At 42.6% G+C, this 23,370-nt stretch overlaps 1 long non-coding RNA gene across 1 annotated transcript in view; it reads right to left on the bottom strand.

The window, feature by feature from the left end:
- LOC139750127 (uncharacterized) overlaps positions 1–23,370 on the bottom strand; it is a 235,285-nt gene that overhangs the window by 120,611 nt on the left and 91,304 nt on the right. The window contains exon 3 of the long non-coding RNA XR_011713089.1: positions 8,723–8,806. This is a non-coding gene — a long non-coding RNA (uncharacterized lncRNA). The remainder of the gene's footprint in view (positions 1–8,722; positions 8,807–23,370) is intronic.

Consider the following 23,370-nt stretch of genomic DNA (forward strand, 5'->3'; position numbering starts at 1 on the left):
GAGGACTTAAAAGGTCGCCCCGGGGAGAAAACTTCGGGTGGGGAGGGGGGTGCGTGTTTCATGCCAGGGGGGGGAGAAGACCGCCGGTACATGAAAGACCCATGTGGGGCGAGCCCAGCTAAAAAGAGAAACCTGGTCACTGCTGCTGTTAGGAATTGTGTGGGAGAAACCAGAGTGAAGACTTGTAGTGTAGACAGAATAATGCAGGTTTCTACCAGAGCTATGGAAAGATCTTCAAGTGAAAAACGAGGAAGAAAACCACAAAGAAAGCCAACGTGGATTCCAGACAGGGCGGAATGGTGTTGCCAGGGAACGTACGATGGTACGACCATTAAACACGACGGTACGATCCTCAAGAACGAGGGTACGACCCTTGAACACGAAGGTACGACCCTTGAACACGAAGGTACGACCCTTGAACACGAGGGTACCACCCTTGAACACGAAGGTACGACCCTTGGGCACGACGTTAAGACCTTCGAGCACGACTGCGAGACCCTTAAGCACGACGGTACGACCTTCGAGCACAAGGGTATGACCAGTTAGCACGACAGTCCAATCCTTGAGCACGTCCGGTTCAACCTTTGCGCACGACGGTACGATCCGTGAGCATAACGGCTCGATCCTTAGCTCTGGCGGGTTGAAGCTTTCATCTGGTTCTCAAAAACTGATGTCGAACAGTCTCACTCACATGGGGTCAGGAACCATAACCTAATAACCATTTACAACCATATTACAATCTGCAACCTTCTGGCGTGTTAGAGGCTTCAAATAGCGTCCGAACTTTTAGAAGCTTCACAGAAAGCGTCCGAGCTTCGTTTATGAACAAATGCTTCGCATCATACTTTACGCGCCATGGACGATGATGAGAGTAAATGGTGATTATGTAACTGGAAGCCCTTTTTGCGATAAGGGATGAGAGGTACATGCCAGACTTTTTGAGAGAGAGAGAGAGAGAGAGAGAGAGAGAGAGAGAGAGAGAGAGAGAGAGAGAGAGAGAGAGAGAGAGATTTCGACATGGATCTTCAAAGCAAGCTAGTCTGACGCATGTCCTACTGCGTCTGGAGGTGCATGTTCCGCGTACCGCCGCTACAATTTGCAGGGCGGGAATTTCCAACAGTAAAGCTCGCCCAGACATTGAGTCTGACGTGTAATTTCCTGGATGAGTTATTGGCGCAGAGGATTACGCCAACCATGGACTTTTGGTCTTGAGAGTCCATGAATACGTTTTCAATCACCAGTGAGTGTTTATGCGAACAGTTGGTGTAAAGTGGGTCACACAAAAGGTTATAAGGAATCTCATAAAAGCTTTGCAAGTCACAGTATGAACTGGGAAAGAAGGATTAGATTGTAGTGTTTTATCTATGAAAGACTTAAGCTTTTCTTAAGAAGAGCCTTGATACTTTTAAATAATTGACTAATACTTCGCTTCAACTCCACGACTTACTTCATCTGCGCCTCCATATTGACAATGACAAGTGGCTGGTGATTCTCTCAGAATCATCTGTATACCGTCTAGCGTTTACCACACTGATCTGCGAGTTTCTGATATCTTCCACTGTCATAAACAGCCTCGAAAGGACTTATTGGTCTGTTGCTGTTTGAATTCCTTTGTATTCATTTGCATACCATGACGTATATCCTTAGGCAGTGCAGAGGAAGAACAAGTTCTACGTGTGGCAGAAGGCGACCAAAGTGGAGCGGGGAGCTGGAAACCCTCTTGTCTTTGTATTATGATCTTTAGAAGATGGAAGAGAGGGAGAGGCCATGCGAGGAGTGCCCATCTTTCTCGGACACTCTGGCTCCGGTGTCTGAATGGTAAGATAGATAGTTATAGATATGAATTGTCTGCGTGAGAGAGAGAGAGAGAGAGAGAGAGAGAGAGAGAGAGAGAGAGAGAGAGAGAGAGAGAGAGAGAGAGAGGGTTACGTGGCTCTCTGGCCACAGCGGTGGGCCGATCAGGGCTCTCTACACAATGACACCGACCCCTCCGTCCACGCACACCTGTCCGCGCACTTCCTGCACACACGGTGGTGGTGGCGGCGATGGCGTTAACATTCATCACATCTCGATAGCGTCATTCCCAGGAACACACTACAGCTCCCCCCCTCACGTGGTTGGTGGGTCAGTCCTTGAATACACAGCCTTGTATTGGGTGGCCGATCCGTCCAAGCGTAGCTTAACTTTGCCCAGGTTAAGGGATATTGTCACAGCCGTTGAGCCGCGAGTATACCGGAGTGTGTAAACTTAAGACGTTTCCAGTCCAATAAAGTAAACTCAACAGATCTTCCGAGGAGGAAACACGGCTCTGAACTCTTGTTTCTCCGTCAGGAATCCGGGAGTTAAAACTGTCGAGACGGGGAAATATTGTAGAGGCTGCAGGAGACAGCGGGAATTTGATAAGCGTCAGATATTCATACAAAAGCTCTCGTGAACGGATCAAATTCCGGGTTCAAAGTAGGTTCCTCTCTCTCTCTCTCTCTCTCTCTCTCTCTCTCTCTCTGACACGGGAGGGTCTCCCGTCACGGTGTAAAAGTCACATGGAGGAGGGGTTGGGTGAGGGCGTTTGTCACGTCACGTATCTTATCTCTCGTCATCCGTCACAGGTTTCGTATAACTGGTACTGCCTACTGGTACTTCAGGTCAGCAGCTTTGAGCTCACGGTTCTCATGTCATGCAATTAAATGTAACAGGCAGCGATCATGCATCCCACACTGGAGATGCAATGTCGAGCTGTGAGCTGGCTGGCTGGTTCGCTGGCTACTGTACAGCGCTATGTCGGTGCATCAGGAAGGACTCTGTCCGCACACGAGCGACCAAAAAGGCACGAGTTAGCGGACAGATCGCATGAGTAAATAAAGAGCAACGTTTATGCATCAGTTCACATGAAGAGAACACAAAAGAAACACGTATTTGAAGTTTGGAAATAACAAACGAGTGCACGAAAAGCTTTCCATGTTGGTAGATATTTTATCGAGTGCAGCACAAGAGAGGGTTGACAGAGGCAGACAGAAATGGATGGATGATGTTCCATGCACAGGACAAGAAGCAACACACTGACAGACACAGACAACGCATTTCCTATCTATGTCCATCAAGTGGAGGATAAGGATTAAGACCACAATGAAAAAAATATATCAGGGCTGAAGCTATACTTCAGATAAGGACAGTTTCAGCAAGACAACTGGTGTGGAAGACTGAAAATACACAAGATTATCTCAAAATGCCAAAACTTGCAAGCAAATGCACCATGTCTTCTTCCACACCGTCGCTAACCAACATCTTCACTACGGAGGGAGAAAACAGATCACATCTTCGCTACGCCCTCGATACACCTGAAATCACCCTTGATAAAAGAGTCTCCACTTAACCCTCGACACCACACTGGCCTTTTACCTAACCCTCAAGGATTAGACCAAGGTCCATCTTCATGACACCCTCATGACTCCACTACACCCACTAGCTTTTGACCTGATCTTCAAGGGTCTGGTCAAGCGTATGTTTACAATGCTTGCGTTAAGGTGTTGACTGTTGGAATTACGAAACATAAAGTTATTCTCCCTCCTATAAACAAAGGTAAAAAGGCCTCGTATGTGATACGAACATAATTTCCAACACGGCAGAGCGGAGCATTATCTGAAGAAGGTGCACATTACATTCCTTGTGTTCTGCCGAAGCTCTTAAAGAGCGTATGCGATCCCGCTAGGTGCGTGTGTTTTCTGATACACACACATACACCTATATCTGTCTACGTTTTCCCCTCCGCCTGCAGTTACTTATTCATTCGACTCCGTCTAAAGTTACTTATCTCTTTGCTTCTGCAGTTACTTATTCATTTGACTCCGTGCGCTGTTACTTATTTGGTTGGCTCCGCCTGCAATTACTTATTTGGTTGGCTCCGTCTGCAGTTAATTATTCGGTTGAAGAAACATGCGGCCGAGTCTGAACGCATGAGATGACGACCCTGGTTTCAAAATCTCGCTTTACTTCAAAAAGGAAAATGTCTCTCGACCGCAGGACGAAAATGAGATACTGTTTGGAATGTGTCCGACATTAAAGAGACCAAGAGGTCAAAGGATCCAGGTCGGGTTTGAACGGCTGGAATTCACTGCGGAGTTATTCAGCGAATGTTGGACATCCACTGTGAAGTGTATTCCCGATGCTGGCGACTCGCGTCTCAAAGTTACGACAGACAACAGTCGACTTATAACCTGTTGTCAGACCCCCTCGCTCGTGGGCTATCAGGGACAAGAGACTTATAACCTATGACCAGACCTCGCTATCCTAGGTTGTGAGAGACAAGAGAATTATAACCTGTTACCAGACCTGGGTTGTGAGAGACAAGAGACTTATAACCGTGAGAGAGAGAGAGAGAGAGAGAGAGAGAGAGAGAGAGAGAGAGAGAGAGAGAGAGAGAGAGAGAGAGAGAGAGAGAGAGAGACCTCAATTCGTGCGGGATCTACTAACAACAGACATTCTGGCTCGAAATTTAGTGCTATTAGCAGATTATAATACAAACACACATACATACAAACGCATTAAATCCTGGCTGTTGGAGGTTTGTATGTTCTATGAAGGTGCGCGTTTCTATGCACTATGTTTGTATTCGTATACCTCCGCGTTGTACAGTTAGGTTCGGTAAAATGCTATCTGCTGGCTATGTGCGCCTGTTGGGAAATGACCGGTGAAGACCCCGTTGCTCACCAACGTGAGACGAAGGGTATTCGAGTACTTAGTATTCGAATAGTTATATCCTATTAGTCAGGCCCATAGCCTAGCGGTTAGCATTCCCGCCTCTTGCACAGGGGTTCCAGGTTCGATCCTGGCTGTTGGAGGTTTGTATGTTCTATGAAGGTGGGCGTTTCTATGCACTATGTTCGTGTGTGTGTGTATATATATATATATATATATATATATATATATATATATATATATATATATATATATATATATATATATTCCTGCTAGCCTTAGCCAGGTACCCAATTCATCGACCAACCCCTAAGGGAAGTTGAACAACTGACCACCGAGGTCCACAAGCAGACAGACACACACACAGAAACAAACAAAAGCACATGCATACGTCGGAAAAGTAGATCTTGCCTGCAGTAAACACTGCCTGGGGAACTAACTGAAGTTAACCCAAGTGCCAAACAGACTTGGTGAATCGGAGGCCAAGTTTGTTTCGCACTCCAGCCCGAAACAAAACCTCTTTGATATGCATGAAAGACACTGCACTTAATGTACATACATTTCTGCCGTGTATAATGTACATGCATGCTTACACCGAGTAATTACAACAACTATAAGGAAGGCTAATTGCTAGCTATATGTAAACGTCAGACACACAACAGATCGTGTCTATAAATTTAGTAAAACTGGTATAAGTACGATAAGTATAACCCAGTGCCAACACAAAGTGCATTCATAGCCACTCCCTCCTCCCACACACATCCATAGGTCATGTCTAGTGTGCGACAGAACATGTACTTTCCACATGAACAATAAGGGCCCGTTAGATATCTTACTGGGCACACAAGACTGACTTCTGGCAAAGGAGACGAACGTCTTTTATCAACAATTTTACCTTAAAATCCAAACGAATCAATCGTACAAGATCAAAAGTAAATTTTCCTCACCGGTTCTCCTCTCAAATACTCCTCAATACCCTGCACAATTCACTCAATATCTCCAGAAGGCAGACTACATCTCCAGCCCTTTACCCCTGGTTGGAAATCTGACCCTCCATCTCAGTTTCTGAATGTAATCTATCACAGGTTACTTAATCTAACACCCTCTCTCCAAGATGGTGTGTGTTAACAGGTGCTTTAATTGCCATCTACCGACTCATCATTTGTGGAACTGATACACTCAGTAGATCATACATTATATGGCGTTGGGGTCAAATGAAGATAATTCAATCTGACGGGTTTTCTGAAATGCTCACGAATCCTCCAACCTTTCTGATCCAGTGTAAGATGCCCGGCCTGGCGTTCCATTGGGCCGTTCTTCCTTTGTGGTTTATGATACAAGATTGATGATCACTTGCCATGACACCAGACGACTGTGGTGCACTCGACGCACACATTCATATCAACGTTGTGTTGTTGTGGGGAGGCTCGGGTTAATCATCATCCACACCGACCCATTTTCCAAAAGTTGACCCACAGAGTTCAAAGATCAGATCACAAAACTTCCTCAGCGATTTTGCGACACAGACCTACTGTATTCGAGGTGGAATACATGACCAAGATGCTTGCCTAAGACGCACCTCCTCACATCTTCCCTTCCTCCGCTCATTACCCTCAACTATAAAGTTCCTCCCAGGCAGGGCAGTAGAAATCCGATTAACTATGTTAATCCAATCGAGTTTCACACATACGGATGGCTAGATACTGCTCCAGTTACCAGGGGTATTACTAAGGGGAAGGTCAGAGTAACATACAGAGGAGACCAAGAGTTCTACGTCACCCTTGGTAAAGATAAGGATTTAGAAGAAAAAAGAAAGGTTAAGCGAGACAGGTACATTTCCCGTCCAACCTCGCCATCATCTGTAGACAGATCCTGAATTACAGACAGATCCTGAATTCTGTGCATGATACCATTTCATCGTGTTCAAAGATCAGATCACAAAACTTCCTCAGCGATTTTGAGACACAGACCTACTGTATTCGAGGTGGAATACATGACCAAGATGCTTGCCTAAGACGCAAATATCATCATCACGGTGGAAGAATATGGAAAAAAAAAAGAAAACACCATTTCTTTTAAACACTATGCTTTTCTTCTGTCAAAATCGCTCACATTCTTCTATGAGTGGCGCTTCACTCGCTTCCACGAGACGAGAAGAGATTCAGTTTTATTTCTGTCTGGTGGAGGTTTGGCTGGCGAGAGTTCAGTAAACATTTACAGGACACGGTGAGGTGGGGGGGTCGGCTGAAGATCCTGCAGCTGAACTACGTTCGAGTGAGGAAGGAGTAAAAGAAAAAAAAAATACTGTCCTGTTAACAAAGAACAAGAAATAATGCAATGAAAACGGGAATGATAGATGGCGACTAGGGCGCCTATTGGCAATACGTTCTCGACCATTATCTTTTTATTTTGGCGAAGGAATGGGCGACAAAATAATTGGTGTCAACAACTACCCATTCCTAGTGGACGACGTTTATACATATATATTTTTTTTTCCCTTTGTTTACTCCTGTCTGCGCTGTTGTCCCAGGATTTTGCAAAAGGCGACTCACGAAGGATTTTGAGAACAGTTTCCCATTGTTCTGCTACACCTGGACACACACACACACACACACACACACACACAAAAAGGAAATCGTTCATGATTCTGGACAAACGAAAAAAGAAAAGAAAAACGAAAACTAACTTGGATACGCTAAGTCTTCCTTTCTTACTCTTTATCAAAACCTTAAGAAAATTTTCAGCAGTTCGTCTTGTTCAACTTCTCTCTTAAAATCACTGACAATATCATGAAGTCCCGGTTTGATTCCCAGTGACTTTGAGCTCCACCCCAGCTCTCAAATTCTCTCCTACGGCCTGTTGAGCATTGTTAGAGGGGAAAACTTTTGTGATTAATTGTCCCTGACTGGACTGTAATTGTCAGCACTGGACCTCCATTAAGTGCAAGGGAAACGTGTCTGTTCAGAGAATTGGTGCAAGTAAACATATCACTTTTCTAAATACGACCAAAATTCATCAGTTTCTTACAATTCAAAAGTTATCATTATTATTATTATTATTATTATTATTATTATCATTATTATTATTATTATTATTATCATTATCATTATTGTACAAAGACTCCTTTTACGGGGCTTCCCCCAGCTTTAAGGCTCAGCTGCAATCCCTATCAAGGAAACAAGGGACTCCTTTGACGTGAGAAGTTCCTCAAAGGAAATGTACTCCATTTCGTCCATGGCCGATGATACGACCCAGCCGAAGGTGATTTTCCACTCGCGATGTAAGCTTATGACGGTTGGAGAACGAATGTGATCGACTGAGACCTTTCCTTCGTCTGTTCCTGACGCGGGAAACGGCGAACGAGGATGGATATGTTACTTGAGCGTGTGTCTGTTGTATTGACCTCCTCTGGCGGTACGGGGAGGGAGTTCTACACATGGACAGAGGCCCTTACCTTTATCAGGGGAAACATGGCCAGAGGACCTTATCTTGACCATGGGACCATGGGTGGGGCCTCACCTCGGCCAATTACTGGGCCAAAGCCTCTGTTAATTCAGTGAGCAGGGCGGGGATCCTAACCAGATCAGATGGATAGGGGAAGAGCTCTCACTCCACCAACTGGACTGTGGATCCGCCATCCCCTCTGCCAATGAACACGACCCTGACGTTACCTTTGGGAGGAAGATGCAACCGAGTATCTCACTCCGAGCAGAAGGATGGGTGGCAGACTCAGAGATGACCGGGGGAATACAGGGAGGCTCTCATTTCGACCAGATTCATACGAAGAAACGACCTAAACTCTCTGGGTGGACACGGACACAGCCTCATCTCGACCACTGGTCTAAGTGGAAGGAGGAAGTATTCCATCTCGACTCTACGACACAAAACAGAGCCTAATCTCAGACTAGAGAGACAAGCAGGACCTTATCTCGAGCCCGACATCTTCAGAACCTTATCTATATCAGGCCTTACTTCGAGCAGGAGACACCAAGAGATCTTATCTCTGTCGGTGGACACAAAGACGACTCACCTTGAGCTGTAGACGCGTAGCAACGTCAAGCCCTCTTGCGTTCGATTCTGGGACTGTGTGACCACGAGCTGCTGGACACACATCCTGTAGGGACAAGACCTCACGTAGATTAGATACTGATAAATATAATCCTATATAATAATCCTAAGTCGATCAGACAAATATAATCCTATATAATAATCTTAAGTCGATCAGGCTTATAAACTATTAGTCCTTTTATCTAACAGGTACGGAGCATATAAAAAACTGACGACAAATACGAGACGTAACTATATGCAAACTTCAACAATTATGTAGTTTATGTGTCCTCGACTTGCTAACTCTATACAGCCACATCAAGTCCTCAAGTTTCAAACACTGGCTAGACTCTTGCGTTCCACACTTGATAAAAGTTAGCCAGCCACAACCTTGGGAGTTCTCAGATGGCAACCATGATGACAGTGAAAGTAAAACGCCATAACGAACTCTGGCAAAATACGTACCGATAAGAAAATGACTAATTTAGAAACATGATCAGATTTCCTGCTTTGAGATGTGAAGCTGTGTTTTGATACCGTGTCAAGAGCAGATTTGCCAAGACTCATGAATATCAATATGATAGGTCACACTTGTATATTGTTCAATCCTCATAATTAAACTTCCACCCACTCAAGTGCACGTAAGAATGTAGGTTACGGTGCTCTCGAGAATGCACGCGAATATGCACCGAAGGCTGCGCACGAGAGTGCGTGTGGGGTTTGCACGCGAGTGTAAATAAGGGGAGACATGAGAACACACTGAATGTTGCAGGTGGAAATGAACGTAATGGTGCATGTGAGGGTAGACATGAGAATGTGTACAGAAGGTTGCATGTGTAGTTGCACCTGATAGTGCACATCAGATTCCACATGGGAACGTGTGTGGGAGGTGGCAAGTGAACGTGCAAATCGAAAGTAAATATGTGATCGTGTACAGATGGTTATAAGGTAAAGGTGCACACGAAGCTGAATGATAAGTTCACCCCAGGTGTCAGACTGTGTGTAGCGGCAAGCTGGTGGCTGCTGGCCAGACACAGGGTACGTGACAGAGGGGCTGAAGCTGTCATATACAATGAAAATGCTATTTATGTGGATACTGAAGTTTCCTCAAGGTAAACTCGTATGGTTACCATTTCCTCAAGGTAAACTCGTATGGTTACCATTTACTCAAGGTAAACTCGTATGGTTACCGTTTTCTCAAGGTAAACTCGTATGGTTGCCGTTTTCTCAAGATAAACTCGTATGGTCACCGTTTTCTCAAGGTAAACTCGTATGGTTACCATTTTCTCAAGGTAAACTTGCATAGCTACCGTTTTCTCGACGTAAACATGAACATGAAAACAGATAAATAAGGTTGAAAAACACACCAATAATAACTCTTTGACGACCATAAGATTTTCCTCGCTTTTCAGGGAAAAGTAAATCTAACACAGCCGAACACAGCATGAAAACTGGTCAACGTTTTAGGCGGCTCCCACATACGCCAAAGCGACTCTCTAAACAAATCTCTTTGTTAACAGTTTTTTTTTTTATAAAATGCTTGTAGTTAAAAACAACGTTAATGATTCCGACGGCTCCATTGAATATTCCCTTTTACATCCAACTTTGCCAGCTTAGAATAATGAAACTTGTCAGTATTTGGATGGAGAAAAAAAAATACTTTTGGAATAGATTTTTGTCACTGGATTCGCAATTTTCTACAATATCTATATCTATCAATCTCATATATATATATATATATATATATATATATATATATATATATATATACTTTTTCCTCTCTTCTTTTCCTTACCTAAATGCCGCTTCCTGCGTTAGCAAGGTAGTGCCAGGAATAGAAGGAAAAAAAGGTTTCATCCGCTCACGTTTCCATACTCTGGCTATCGTGAGTAATGAATCAAAACCACAGCCCCCTATCCACAACCAAGCCCCACAGACTTTTTCATAGTTTACCCCGGACGCTTTACATGCCCTCAAGTCGACCCCCGTATACCACATCTTTCCAATTCACTGTATCCCGTGCACGCCTTTCACCCTCCTGCATGTTCAGGGCACAGATCACTCAAAATCTTTGCACTCCATCCTTCCATCTGCACTTTGGTCTCCCCGACCTATTGATAAGAGACAACCTTAAGTTTTAGGAAATAATGGAAGACAAGCCACTCAGACAATACACAACATGAATAGTACCGGTAGGAGAGAAGGACATAGTCGCGCAGACATTACAATATCCTCAAAAGAATCTTAATGAGTCGGAACAAGTATACAGCGTTGAGAATGAAGGAAGAATCAGGAATGGTACATGAAGCAGTAAGACGTACACTTCTTAATTATGGTAACGATAATGGGGAATATTGGCTGCAAAGAGAGACTAAAGAACTTAGGAATTCTCATGGTAATAGAATCGTGAAGTCAAAGGTTTTTTTTAGAGTGTATACAAGGGAATCACCTATCCCAGTATGTTAGTGAACACACTAGGGTGCGGGGGGCTGATGGATCATCATTAACCACACCATCTTCACACTCAACAGCGTGGAAATTCATACTATCAGGTATGACATACCAAATGGAGGAAGTTGTCTAATGCTTAAGTCTGTTGATGTGGTAAAGGAGGTGATTGAAAGAGCAGAAATGAGACGAGACAAGGAGGAGACAATCGTGAAAACGACAGAAACCTCAAAATTTTCTGTAGTAACAGACTGTAAAATGGAATACGGTGGTCTGTAACCAATGCACTGCGGTGAAAGGCTCTGTGAAATATACAATGGAGAAGGAGCATGTTTACATTTAGCCTTAGATACAGTGGAAACGTGAAGGGAGAGGAGAGAATGGTTCAGTACAAGGTGTCGAGAAGCTAAGGAGCTTGAAGATATACTGTAGTAAAGATACTGGCGACACTTGAACCAGACAGTATTTGTGAGGTATGAGGGAGCAGGGAACGAACACAAGAGGATGAGGAAGGAGGAGCAGAGAGATCTTGAAAATAATACTGTGAACATGACAGGAGAAAATCCAACACTTTACCATAATTCAAACATGAGAAAGATGGTCAATATCAGTTAATGAGGCTATGGAATTCATAAGAGTTGTAGAGAACGATGCAAGGATACGTAAGGAACTGAATAAGTCTTTTCACAGTGGAAGACACTAAAGCCCCAACCGCAGTGGCAGTGAGGTTCTGGAGAGCAATGTGATGTGTACAGAATTCTAACAAAATATGAAGGGTTTAGACCAATACAAAGCAAATGGCCCACAGAAAATTTCACCATATTCTGAAGGGTGACATAATTGCAGCTTTTAAGTTTCTGAATTAGTTTGATGTATGTAGTTCAAAAGCCTTGGAAAGATGTAGGGGTAGAACAACCAAAGGCTATATCATGAAAATAGGGAAGAAACATTAGAAATAATATAAAGTTTTTTTATGGTACAAGAGATTTGGATGAATGGAATAAAACTGGATGGTAATATAAAATTTGCTGACAGGACACGGAAGTTTAAAAAGTAGTCCGACAGAGATGGTTCAAGACTGCAAAACTCCCTTCCCGTATAGTGCAGAGGTAATTACACATAGTAATTGCACACAGATACACAAGACGTCATAGGAGGAAGCAGAGTGGGGACAGAAACCACCGAGAAAAGACAGTCATGGCAACGAAGTAGAACTGATAAAAGTTCTTTGAGGTTACTAATCTGGCTAGGGAATCCTACATTATAAGAATATTGACCAGAGTTACTACAGAAGGCTCTGTGTAGAATATATACACCGAAGGGGTCAGAACACGGGGTCTTCTGATGTCCAGGAGGGAAGGAAGATCAAAATGGAAAGAAATATGGATCAACGAGAAATGTCGTATAGCGAGAGAGCACAGGGATGTGATATGGAGATACACAAGACACAGGTGACAGCCAGAACACGGGGTCCTCTGATGTCCAGGAGGGAAGGAAGATCAAAATGGAAAGAAATATGGATCAACGAGAAATGTCGTATAGCGAGAGAGCACAGGGATGTGATATGGAGATACACAAGACACAGGTGACAGCCAGAACACGGGGTCCTCTGATGTCCAGGAGGGAAGGAGGATCAAAATGGAAAGAAATATGGATCAACGAGAAATGTCGTATAGCGAGAGAGCGCAAGGATGTGATATGGAGATACACAAGACACAGGTGACAGCCAGCATATGAAACATACAGGAGAGCAAGGAGAGAATACTGTAGAACAAGAATGGAAGGCAAGAGAGGTTCTGAAAAGGATATTGTGGAAAAAAAATAAAAGAAAATCTAAAACCTAAAACTTTTACATAAGCTCATCAAACACTAATCAAGTTAAGGGTTTAGGAGGTAAGAATTCTTATGGATGATGAGGATATGTGTGAAGAGCTGAATGATGAGTTCAAAAGTGTTTTGAATGTGGGGGACAATAATGCACCCACATGACCATAGTGGGTGGAAGGAGATGAAGTAACGACATAATTAGGGTTGTAAAATAACTTGACTTCATATAAATCCAATGGTTCTGACGAGATCTCTTCATAATGGCTAAAAGAATGTATGGAGACACTTGCTAGACAACTACAGATGTTGTTCAGAGAGTCAATGTGGAAAGCGTAGGTCCAAAGATGTGGAGAAGAGGGTAAAATGCTGTCCCTACGTTTAAGAAAGGAGATCGGGGACAAGGCAATGAACTTCAGGCAAGTCCCACTTAGCAAATGTGGTTTGTAAAACATTGGAAAAGATCATCAGAAAAGAAAATGATGACTACGGTAATGAGAAATTTTGTAACTGGGAGAGAGAGAGCATGGCTTTAGGGAAAAAGAGATCACGCACCATGGGAGGAGGATGAGTAGACCATGTGATCATGAACTGCCAGAAAGCCTTTGACACTTCCCCATCGGAGGAGGGAGAAAAAAAAACATAGAGATCCCCAGGTAGAATTAAAGGATGGGCTCCTCACTGGATAGAAGACAACCGTATTGGAGTGGAGCAAAGAACATGGGAAGGGGACGCATCCTCAAAGCGGACTGGGCCAACAAGTGGCGCATCGCTGGCCTTAGTCGTGGACAAAATGGAGTGGGATCGCGGACGATACAGAGATCATGACAGGAATAATGATGGCGATTGCAACAATTTACACGAGGACTTGGGCAAACTCCAAAGTTGGTCAGATAAATGGCAAGCGAGATTCCATCCAAGTTCGTGCAAGGGAATGAAGACGGGACAGAGTGAAAGACAGCCTCGGTGTGGTTATCATCCAGCGGGAAACAAATTACAGGAAACTGCTGCATGTGAGAGAGATCCAGGGGTCAACACTGTGCCTAATTAATCGCCAGAGCTACGCATAAAAAGAACTGTGAACGAGGCGAAACTGTCTGTCGGCAAATATAAGAACCGCATTCAAATACATGAACAAAGAAATGTTCGCGAATTATTCACTGTATACATCAGACCAAAAGTGACGAATAGATAAGAAAAAGAAATAATAAGGGTAATTACACGCACACACACACACACACACACACACACTCTCTCTCTCTCTTAAAAAAAACCATATCTTAAAAGCCTAAGTTATCGATCGTCTGTAGAATCCAATTCCTTAGAAATGTTTTTCCAGCGTAACTGATCTCGCAGAGAAACATCAGAAGGTTCGACGAGGGAGTCACGACCTTGCATGGAGAAGAGACCTGGTCTTCGAGGCCTCTACCCCCTCCTGCCACGTCCTGCCACTGCTGAGGAGGTACGTCTGATGGACGCGATAACGTCCCGGTACCATGACCACTTAAGAAAAAAAAAAAAGAGGCTAATTTGCCCCCTGTATTTACACGGTAATTAGGTTGTTTGAAGAGAGAGCTGGGGTATTAATTTCGGTGACCCCACAGCTCTGAGGCGGCCAGGAACGCGCGCACACACGCCCCAGAGTGCCAATTACACCCCGCTAAGGTTCTCTTGCCTGTTAAGAGGGATTACCCCTCGGAAGGGTGCTGGGTAAGGGTTATTTGCATTGTGGGGTGGAGTGTGAGGCTCAGTGTGCACTGAAGTGCCTAGGGGGTTGGGTGAAGTGGTACGCAGCGTAGGAACCCGGTATAGGAAGGTATAGTGTGAGGTTACAGTATGTAAAGGTTTAGTGAGAGAGAGTTTAAGGTAAGGTTCTCCAAGGTCTGACATCGTCTGCTGTGCGAAGTGGTGGTGTACGTTTGGTAAGGTGACAGCAGTGTGTAGTGTGGGGTAAAGTCTACAGTAGTGTTTCGTGTGGGGCATACTTTGGGGGGCTCTTTGGGGTAAGGCCTACCTTAGTGTGTAGTGTGGGGCATACTTTAGGTGTCCGTTCTGGGTAAAGTCTACCGTACTGTATAGTGTGGGGCATACTTTGGGGCGCTGTTTAGGATGGAGTGTGATGTGTGTTGGCTAAAGCTTGAACTACATACCATGTTGTATGGTGCAGTGTGAAATGGGGTAAGAGAGCAGTGTGAGGGTAGTGTGAGGTATGATATTAGAGGCAGTGTGAATCGTGTGGAGGTACAAGAAACACTGTGATGTGCGGTACTATTCATATTATGAGGTAAAGTATGAGGGACTGTGAGGAGAAGTGTACGGTGTGTAATGAGTCTGTACGAGATCTCGCGCGAGACATACAGTGTGTCGAGTTATGTGACACAGTGTCAGATTCCGTATGAGAGACTCAAATGAAATCAGAGATGGAATGGCAAGCAGGTGGAGTGTGAGGTTTAGCGAGGCCAGACCATGAAACTAGACCTGTACAAGACGAGGCGACTTATGGATGGGTTGTGAGAGGTCGGATACCACCAGCATTTATCAAGGCACCTTTAGGACATCAATGATGTGTCTGACTCATCTCGAAACCAAGTTAAAGAATATGAAACTCTGGAAATACGGTCTTGGTAGGAAAGGAGAAACTTGAGACGCCACGTTTCACCCATTCACCCTATCAGCAGCGAGTTATACTTCCAGGCACAAATCTCTATCAAAGAAAAAATAAAACCAAATTGCATTGGTCGTGAAACATGAACGAGTCATATTTCCCGTAACAAAATTCTATCAAAGGAAAAAATAATAAAATAAAATTGTATTGGTTATGAAATACTGAATTTCAAAGTTCGTTTTCCTCTAGTATTTTTGTCTAAGTATAAGGGCCAATCCTCCATCCCTGGAGAGAGCTTAGGGATTATTCGATCATTAACTCCAGGGGTTCCACTTACAAAGGTCGGAATGATCTCTACCCAAATCGTTCACAAATACCTAAGGCCATGTTGCACACGTTCATCAAATATGACAAAAAAATAATCATATATTAATATATATTCTAGTGGTTTCCCTTAATATTCATTCTCTCTTTAAATGCTAAACTATCAATCAAGATTTATATTCTAAAAAATTTCCTTGTTCCTGCGAAGTGATGGTAGATGGTTTCTCCCACTGAAAAGATTTTAAATAATATATCAAATGACGAACTGTGTGTGGAACTTCCAACCAAGTAAGCATGTTCTACCCAAGTGGATACATTTTCCCCGTATAAAACACGGAACTGCTTAATAAATCATTTTCCAACATTATGTACGATACCGAAAATAAAAAGAAGAATTGAGATACCGTAGTAAGGCTCCTTAATGTTTCTCAAAACCCTCTTTTCATAGCTTTCTCGTGTGCGAGAAATCATAACATTCATACTATATTACTTTTTGGGACCTACCGGACACCGTTGTTGCTGGAGAAAGGGGCAAACGCGGATTCATCAACAAATCACGGAGATAGATCGGCCAGAGAGGAAGCTCGATATGACGGAGCAAAGTGAAGGAGGGCAGCCAAAGGAGGGGAGCTTAGAGATGAAACCCCAGTGCCACAACCCTACCAGAAGCTTTAGATATGTCAAGGGCAACTACACAGGATTCCCTAGAATCTTACTGGAATGATGACCAGACATTAATAAGTTGGGAAAGAATATGATCGGTGGATCTCGCCTTACGGAAATGATACTGGTGATCAGAGAGAAGATGTCTGAGGTTATGGGAGTTGAAGTACTCGGTTTGGAAATGTGAAAGCAACAGGACGATAATTTGAAGTGTTAGAACGGACACCCATCTTACCAACACAAGCTTACAAGAAGGAAAAGTAATAATTATCACATCAAAACAGAACAAACGAGCAAGCACAGACGTAAGTTCAGAAGCACACACACTTTCAATAGAGGCGGCTGCATACCATTAGGACCACAAGCCTTGCTTGTGTCCAGAGAGCAAAGCGCTTTTTGGACAGCTCAAAAGATTATTGATAGGGGCATAGGCTTAGTAAAAGGCACATCATCGGATGAAGGAATGTTAGAATCATCCAAGGTGGAGTTAAGAGGAGAAACGGGAACCAGGGAGAGTTGCTTTGTCTACGGGAGAGACAGCTATAGTACCGTCAGAAGGTAAAGTGAAGGAAAGGTAGAGCGACAGAAGTTGTTAGCAATGCCTTTAGCTAAAGACTGGGGATAAAACTGCAAATATTTCAAAATACCACAAGTGCATATTTCAAACATTCTTTCAAAATACCACAAGTGCATATTTCAAACATTCTTTCAAAATACCACAAGTGTATATTTCAAACATTCTTTCAAAATACCACAAGTGTATATTTCAAACATTCTTTCAAAATACCACAAGTGTATATTTCAAACATTCTTTCAAAATACCACAAGTGTATATTTCAAACATTCTTTCAAAATACCACAAGTGCATATTTCAAACATTCTTTCAAAATACCACAAGTGTATATTTCAAACATTCTTTCAAAATACCACAAGTGTATATTTCAAACATTCTTTCAAAATACCACAAGTGTATATTTCAAATATTCTTTCAGAACGCCACGGGTGCATATTTCAGATGCTCTTTCAGAACGCCACAAGTGCACATTTCTATTCCATACAACACAGCTGCCAGATTATACAAATTCTGGACTGAAAAGATATTTCGAAACTTGAAATGTTACGTTTTCACATCAAACGAACCTGTCAACGGCCCTTTTAAACCCCTGTTGTGGAATCTGATACCGAGTATTTACGAGGTGCACCGCAAGCTGCGACCGCCCCATTTGTGGCGGGAATTTACGGACGGTGGAATATATATATATATATATATATATATATATATATATATATATATATATATATATATATATAGTATGACAGCTAGAGACTGAGTGTGAACGAATGGGGCCTTTGTTGTCTTTTCCTAGCGCTACCTCGCACACATGAGGGGGGAGGGGGATGGTATTCCATGTGTGGCGAGGTGGCGATGGGAATGAATAAAGGCAGACAGTGTGAATTGTGTGCATGTGTATATATGTATATGTCTGTGTGTGTTTATATCTGTGTACATTGAGATGTATAGGTATGTATATTTGCGTGTGTGGACGTGTATGGATATACATGTGTATGTGGGTGGGTTGGGCCATTCTTTCGTCTGTTTCCTTGCGCTACCTCGCTAACGCGGGAGACAGCGACAAAGCAAAATAATAAAAAAGAATAATATGTATTCTTGCGGCAAACACCGAGTTTCCTTTTTTGTCTTTAGTGATGAAAATGCTATGCATTTGCCTCATTGAAGGAACATGTTTACGTTAGAATGACGATTAGTGACGTCAACAATGCCATACATCCGGCCAGAAATATGTCATTAGGTGATCTTTTCCCTCCTTAGCGATGATGATAATGATACTTTACTGCTCATCCGTAAATAGAGGAGAAAAAGGCACGAAGAAGATCAAAGATTACACAAGAATACACAACACACACATAAGAGCCTTCATGATGTATACACAAAGCGTCAAGTGTAATACCAAACATTCACAGTATACATAGAAGTAGACATAGTTAAAGTCCATCACAGGATCGTAATCATGATCATAATAATCATGGAAGGTGAAGTCTATTAATCGTATCTTCAGTTAGCTGAACCAACTGGTAACTCCACGACCTTTCCTTCGAAGCTAAGGAGACTGGGTTGGCCAACTTCTTTTTCTTCGACCCACATAACGCTCCTGCAGGTGTAAAGGGTGCGGTGAGATGCATTCCTCCAGTGTGTGTGTAAAAACCTCTATCACCCCTTCTTCCTTCATACCTGAGACGATGACATCAACATCAAAGTCCAGAATAATTTCTTTAACACACTGCAGGATATCTATATAGAGCGGTACTGAACACTGCTATTCCTATAGTGCTGACAATGAATTAACAAAGGTATGAGATTATATTCGTCTAATGAACTTATTCTATTTTACCAAAATTAAGTAAATTATTCTTCTTTACGAAGACAATTAAGCCGAACAGTGAAAGTTGAAAGGGACAGTGAAAGTGCATAAGGAATGTAGATGTTACGAATTCTCTTCCAAACGTCAAAAAGTTTCGCGTCTTGCATCAAGGGATCTGATGCTCCTCCCGACGAACGGCAAGGAATCGCCGTAAAGCCATCTTGATGACTCTGTGGACGAGATTGGATAGCATAAAGCTTGCATCGCTTTCTTTTTATGGGGTCGAGATCGTACGGACAAATGAATGTCCGAACTATAGCCATATATATATATATATATATATATATATATATATATATATATATATATATATATATATATATATATATATATCCTAGCCCAAGTTGAGTACTTATTTATCGACGAGCCCCAGGAGAGGGATTAATAGCTGGATTAGCTGTGGGCCAACTGCCCTTTCCAGCATTCGAACCCCGATAGGCCCTTGTCTGCAGCCTTCATAATAACTCCTGGGTTAATGCCAGCTATCCGGTCATCCATGACTACAAGAAAACATTAATCATCACCATCAATATCAACAACATTTTATAAGTTCTGGACACACAGGATTGAGGATCGTGCCACACATATATACCATGTGACCGACTTAGCAATTATAAGTAGCAGGACTTTCAAGTTTATTGCGTCATATCCTTGAGGGAATAATGCTTCTCTCTCCCCTCCTAAATGCCAATTCGAACTGGCCTCCTCCTCGCTGACTGCTGCTGGTGGAGGGTAATCAAGCCAGCCCTCACCAGCTGGCTCCACTGGTGACATTGGAGCCATAAATCATAAGTCTAAATCGCCAGGCTTCAAAAACCTTCACCAGTTTGACAAGTAGGCAATAATATAATGACTTTCCCTCGAAGATTTATTCTCGAAGTTGTTTCATTTCGTCGCCTCTGAAATAACGGGTTTCCTTTGCTAATGGGCAGCATCAGTCCCCACTTTTTTTTTTTTTCCAAAGTCCTCAAAAATAATGTCTGTGTTAGTTGGGAAATTCCACATGTATGAGCCAGAGTGGTGGTGGCTTCAAGCCCCGAGCTGAGTTATCGGATGTCTTACGCGATTTCCAAAGGAAATATTTCCTCGTTAATAAAAAGGATTCACTAAGTCTCGGACTTTATGGAGAAGACTTAAGTCTCGTGTGTGTGTGTGTGTGTGTGTGTGTGTGTGTGTCTTACTCTATTCCGACTGCGAGCGCTCCCCTTTGCCTGCTTTTATTATCTGCTTGCATCAGTTACTTTTATTACATGATATTCATTTACACTTAATTATTAACTTATGGACTCCGGCCATAAACACACAGTATACTGCCTTAATTGCAGGAGCAGTAATTACGGTCGGTAGTTACCAGAGCGGTCGTGGTGCTCCATAAACCCGTGTTGTGTTATGGCGTGTCAAGGGGGCCACACACTCACCCTTGATATAAGGTACAAACTTCACTCCACTTAAAGATTACGAGTCTAATCTTAGTGAAAAAGAGTAAAGCAGAAACCAATACATTAATCATTTAACTGAAACACATCAGCTTCGAACGATAATGGGTTTGGTGATTTAACAGGGTCTCCCTGCGTGGGGTTCGATTCCCTCCCTCGTCGAAAGCAGTTCGAGGTCGAAGGGTAGCAACTCCTACCCTTTGGGGAACAAGGGTTCGATCTCCTTTTGATAGCATTTGGAGTGTGGGTTCACAATCCCCCAATTCTGCAAAATCAATTCCTACAAAATATGTTTGTATTCTCTGGAACCATAGCATAGAACTGGAAACAGTTCTGGAAAAAGTATAACCAGAAAAACAGATATATGAGAAGTACGTAAATGAAAAGAAAATAGGTAGATATATACAACAAAGATTACTGCTGATGTCTATTCACAGGAAAGGATATCTTAAAATGCTTCCATAATCGTTGCTTTGCAGGTTATAACGTGAGCTCTCTGTACTGGGGGTTCTGATGTGCTAGCCCCCACAGTGGGCAGGTTTCCTCTGGCGTGTTCAGTTCAATAACTTGGAGGACTGACATGGTGCAAAGCAGTGTTTCGCGTCCCGTGGTGTTGAGAGGTCTGTATGACGAGATACGGTGTGCATGAACAGCTGACCAATCAAAACTCTCTCCGGCCGGCTTTTACGAAGAGCATAACAGTAGGCATGTTCGCAGAGGAACAAACGAGGGTACATAAACGAGAATACTTAATGAATACGACTTATTATCACTGGATATATTGCTAAACATGACTAATACACATATTAAGAACAGCATCAGACAGTAATTGCTAATAGGTCTCCAGATCGCGAGGCTTTTGGATCATCTAACTCGCCTAGAATGGCTAAGGCCGCTAACTTCTGGGACGATGTTGTTGCGCCATAAAACCTACGGGATGGGAGAACAGAATCATTACATAAGGAAAACGACACAAACTAGAAATACGAACATGACCTCAGTACTTCACTGTATAAAAAAAAAACATTCAGAAATGGAAACTCAGAACGGATCTTTGGTTACGTGTGTACCAGTGTGAGGTCAAAACTCAACAACTGTTATGAAACTGCTTAGACTATGTGACTGCACGGAGCCTTACAGAAATTATTTATAATGATTTATCTGAGAATACGAAATGCGTTAAGACACGAGAAAATTATACAGTGTTCGTCATTCTTTGACGTAGCGTCTTTATCTTTCGGAATCAGAGATAAAAAAGAAAAAATTATACTGGGAACCATTAGTAGTCTTGCACTACGAAAAGGAACCTCAACGATGGTAATATTCGTCTAAGTGTTTGCTCAGGTTCTGATGTCAGTGATGTAAACAACTTTTTTCCCGTTCGCGGAATTTAGATCCGGATTGAAGTCGTCCATGAGACTTGCAGCAGTCAAACCTTTATCTCAAAGTATGATAATTCAAAGATTCTCTCGATTCGATTCGACTCGGCTTAAAAGATTCATTAAATAAAAAGTACTTACAACCTGCCACAGTTTATGTAAGGGATATACTTCAATTCTTAATGATGATGAGGCAATGGATGTCTGTTAAGTGACACGAACTAAAACACATTAATGGAATAATTGCATTTGTCAAGCGGTATATTAAACAGAGGTTTGCGATTTCATCAAGCCGAGTGCTTGTCTTTGACATTATTTGAAATTCAAGTCTAAAGCAATTACAGAAATTATGATCGTCGCTTATAACATCATATTCAGTACCGAGGTGGCCATAAACAGTAATGGTTCATACTCTGTAGGCGAGTCCGTATTATGTCAAGTCTTATTTACATTAACTGTCTTGTGTCTAGGAAACTTTGACCACTGTCAACAAACGTCGCCTGTGTATGAACAAAGGCGATTTTCATGGCTTATCTTCATGGTGGTCGCTATTGCTAATATCTCCGTGATAAGAGAGCGTTCCTACTTCTCAGATGTGCCGTTAAATGGCAGTGGAGAGAGAGAGAGAGAGAGAGAGAGAGAGAGAGAGAGAGAGAGAGAGAGAGAGAGAGAGAGAGAGAGAGAGTGGCATAACAGCAGTAGGTGTAGTGGACATCAACATGGTCCCGTACAAAGAGGATCTTTTCATACCTCACTCGCAACAGCTGCAATACTGAAGGAACAGAGCTCAATATTCCAGAGCTTGGCCAAGCAGCAGGCACAACACAAGCCATATATATATATATATATATATATATATATATATATATATATATATATATATATATATATATATATATATATAAAGGGATGCACTAAACTCTGGGGTCAATCACTGCTAAGAAATTCAAAAGGAACATCTGCCACATAACAAAGATAGCCACAAAAGATAACAGCAACAACGACGGAAGGTCCCTCGCGTGTTATACATTTCTTAGAAATCCACAACATCGATACTGCGAAGAAAGAAACAATCGTCAGCTTGTGTTATTTCGTATGGTTAAATGTATTTTCCCCCAAAAGCAGGAAAAATAATTCCTCCACCAGCAGGACTGACAACTTTCCCTTCAGCTGGACCGACAAAAAAAAATTTCTATCATCAGGACAGATAATTTTCCTATCAGCAAGATAGATAATTCCTCCATCCGCTGGAAAAATTATATTCCCCTCAGCAGGGTAGCATTTTTTTTTTTTCCATCAGCAAGATAGAGAATTATTATAGACTGGAACGAAGATAATCCAGTGTGTTTCCAGAAACTCGAGACAGTCCATGTATCCACAGACTGAAGGCAATCCACTGTTTCTAGGATTGTGACCAATCCCACATGTTTCCAGAGACTGAAGTCATTCCAGTATCTTTTCAAAAACTTTAAGACAATCCAGTATGTTTCCTGAGACTGTATGCTTCCAGA

The sequence above is a fragment of the Panulirus ornatus genome, chromosome 9 (genome assembly GCF_036320965.1).
Source record: "Panulirus ornatus isolate Po-2019 chromosome 9, ASM3632096v1, whole genome shotgun sequence".
Classification (NCBI taxonomy): Eukaryota; Metazoa; Arthropoda; class Malacostraca; order Decapoda; family Palinuridae; genus Panulirus; species Panulirus ornatus.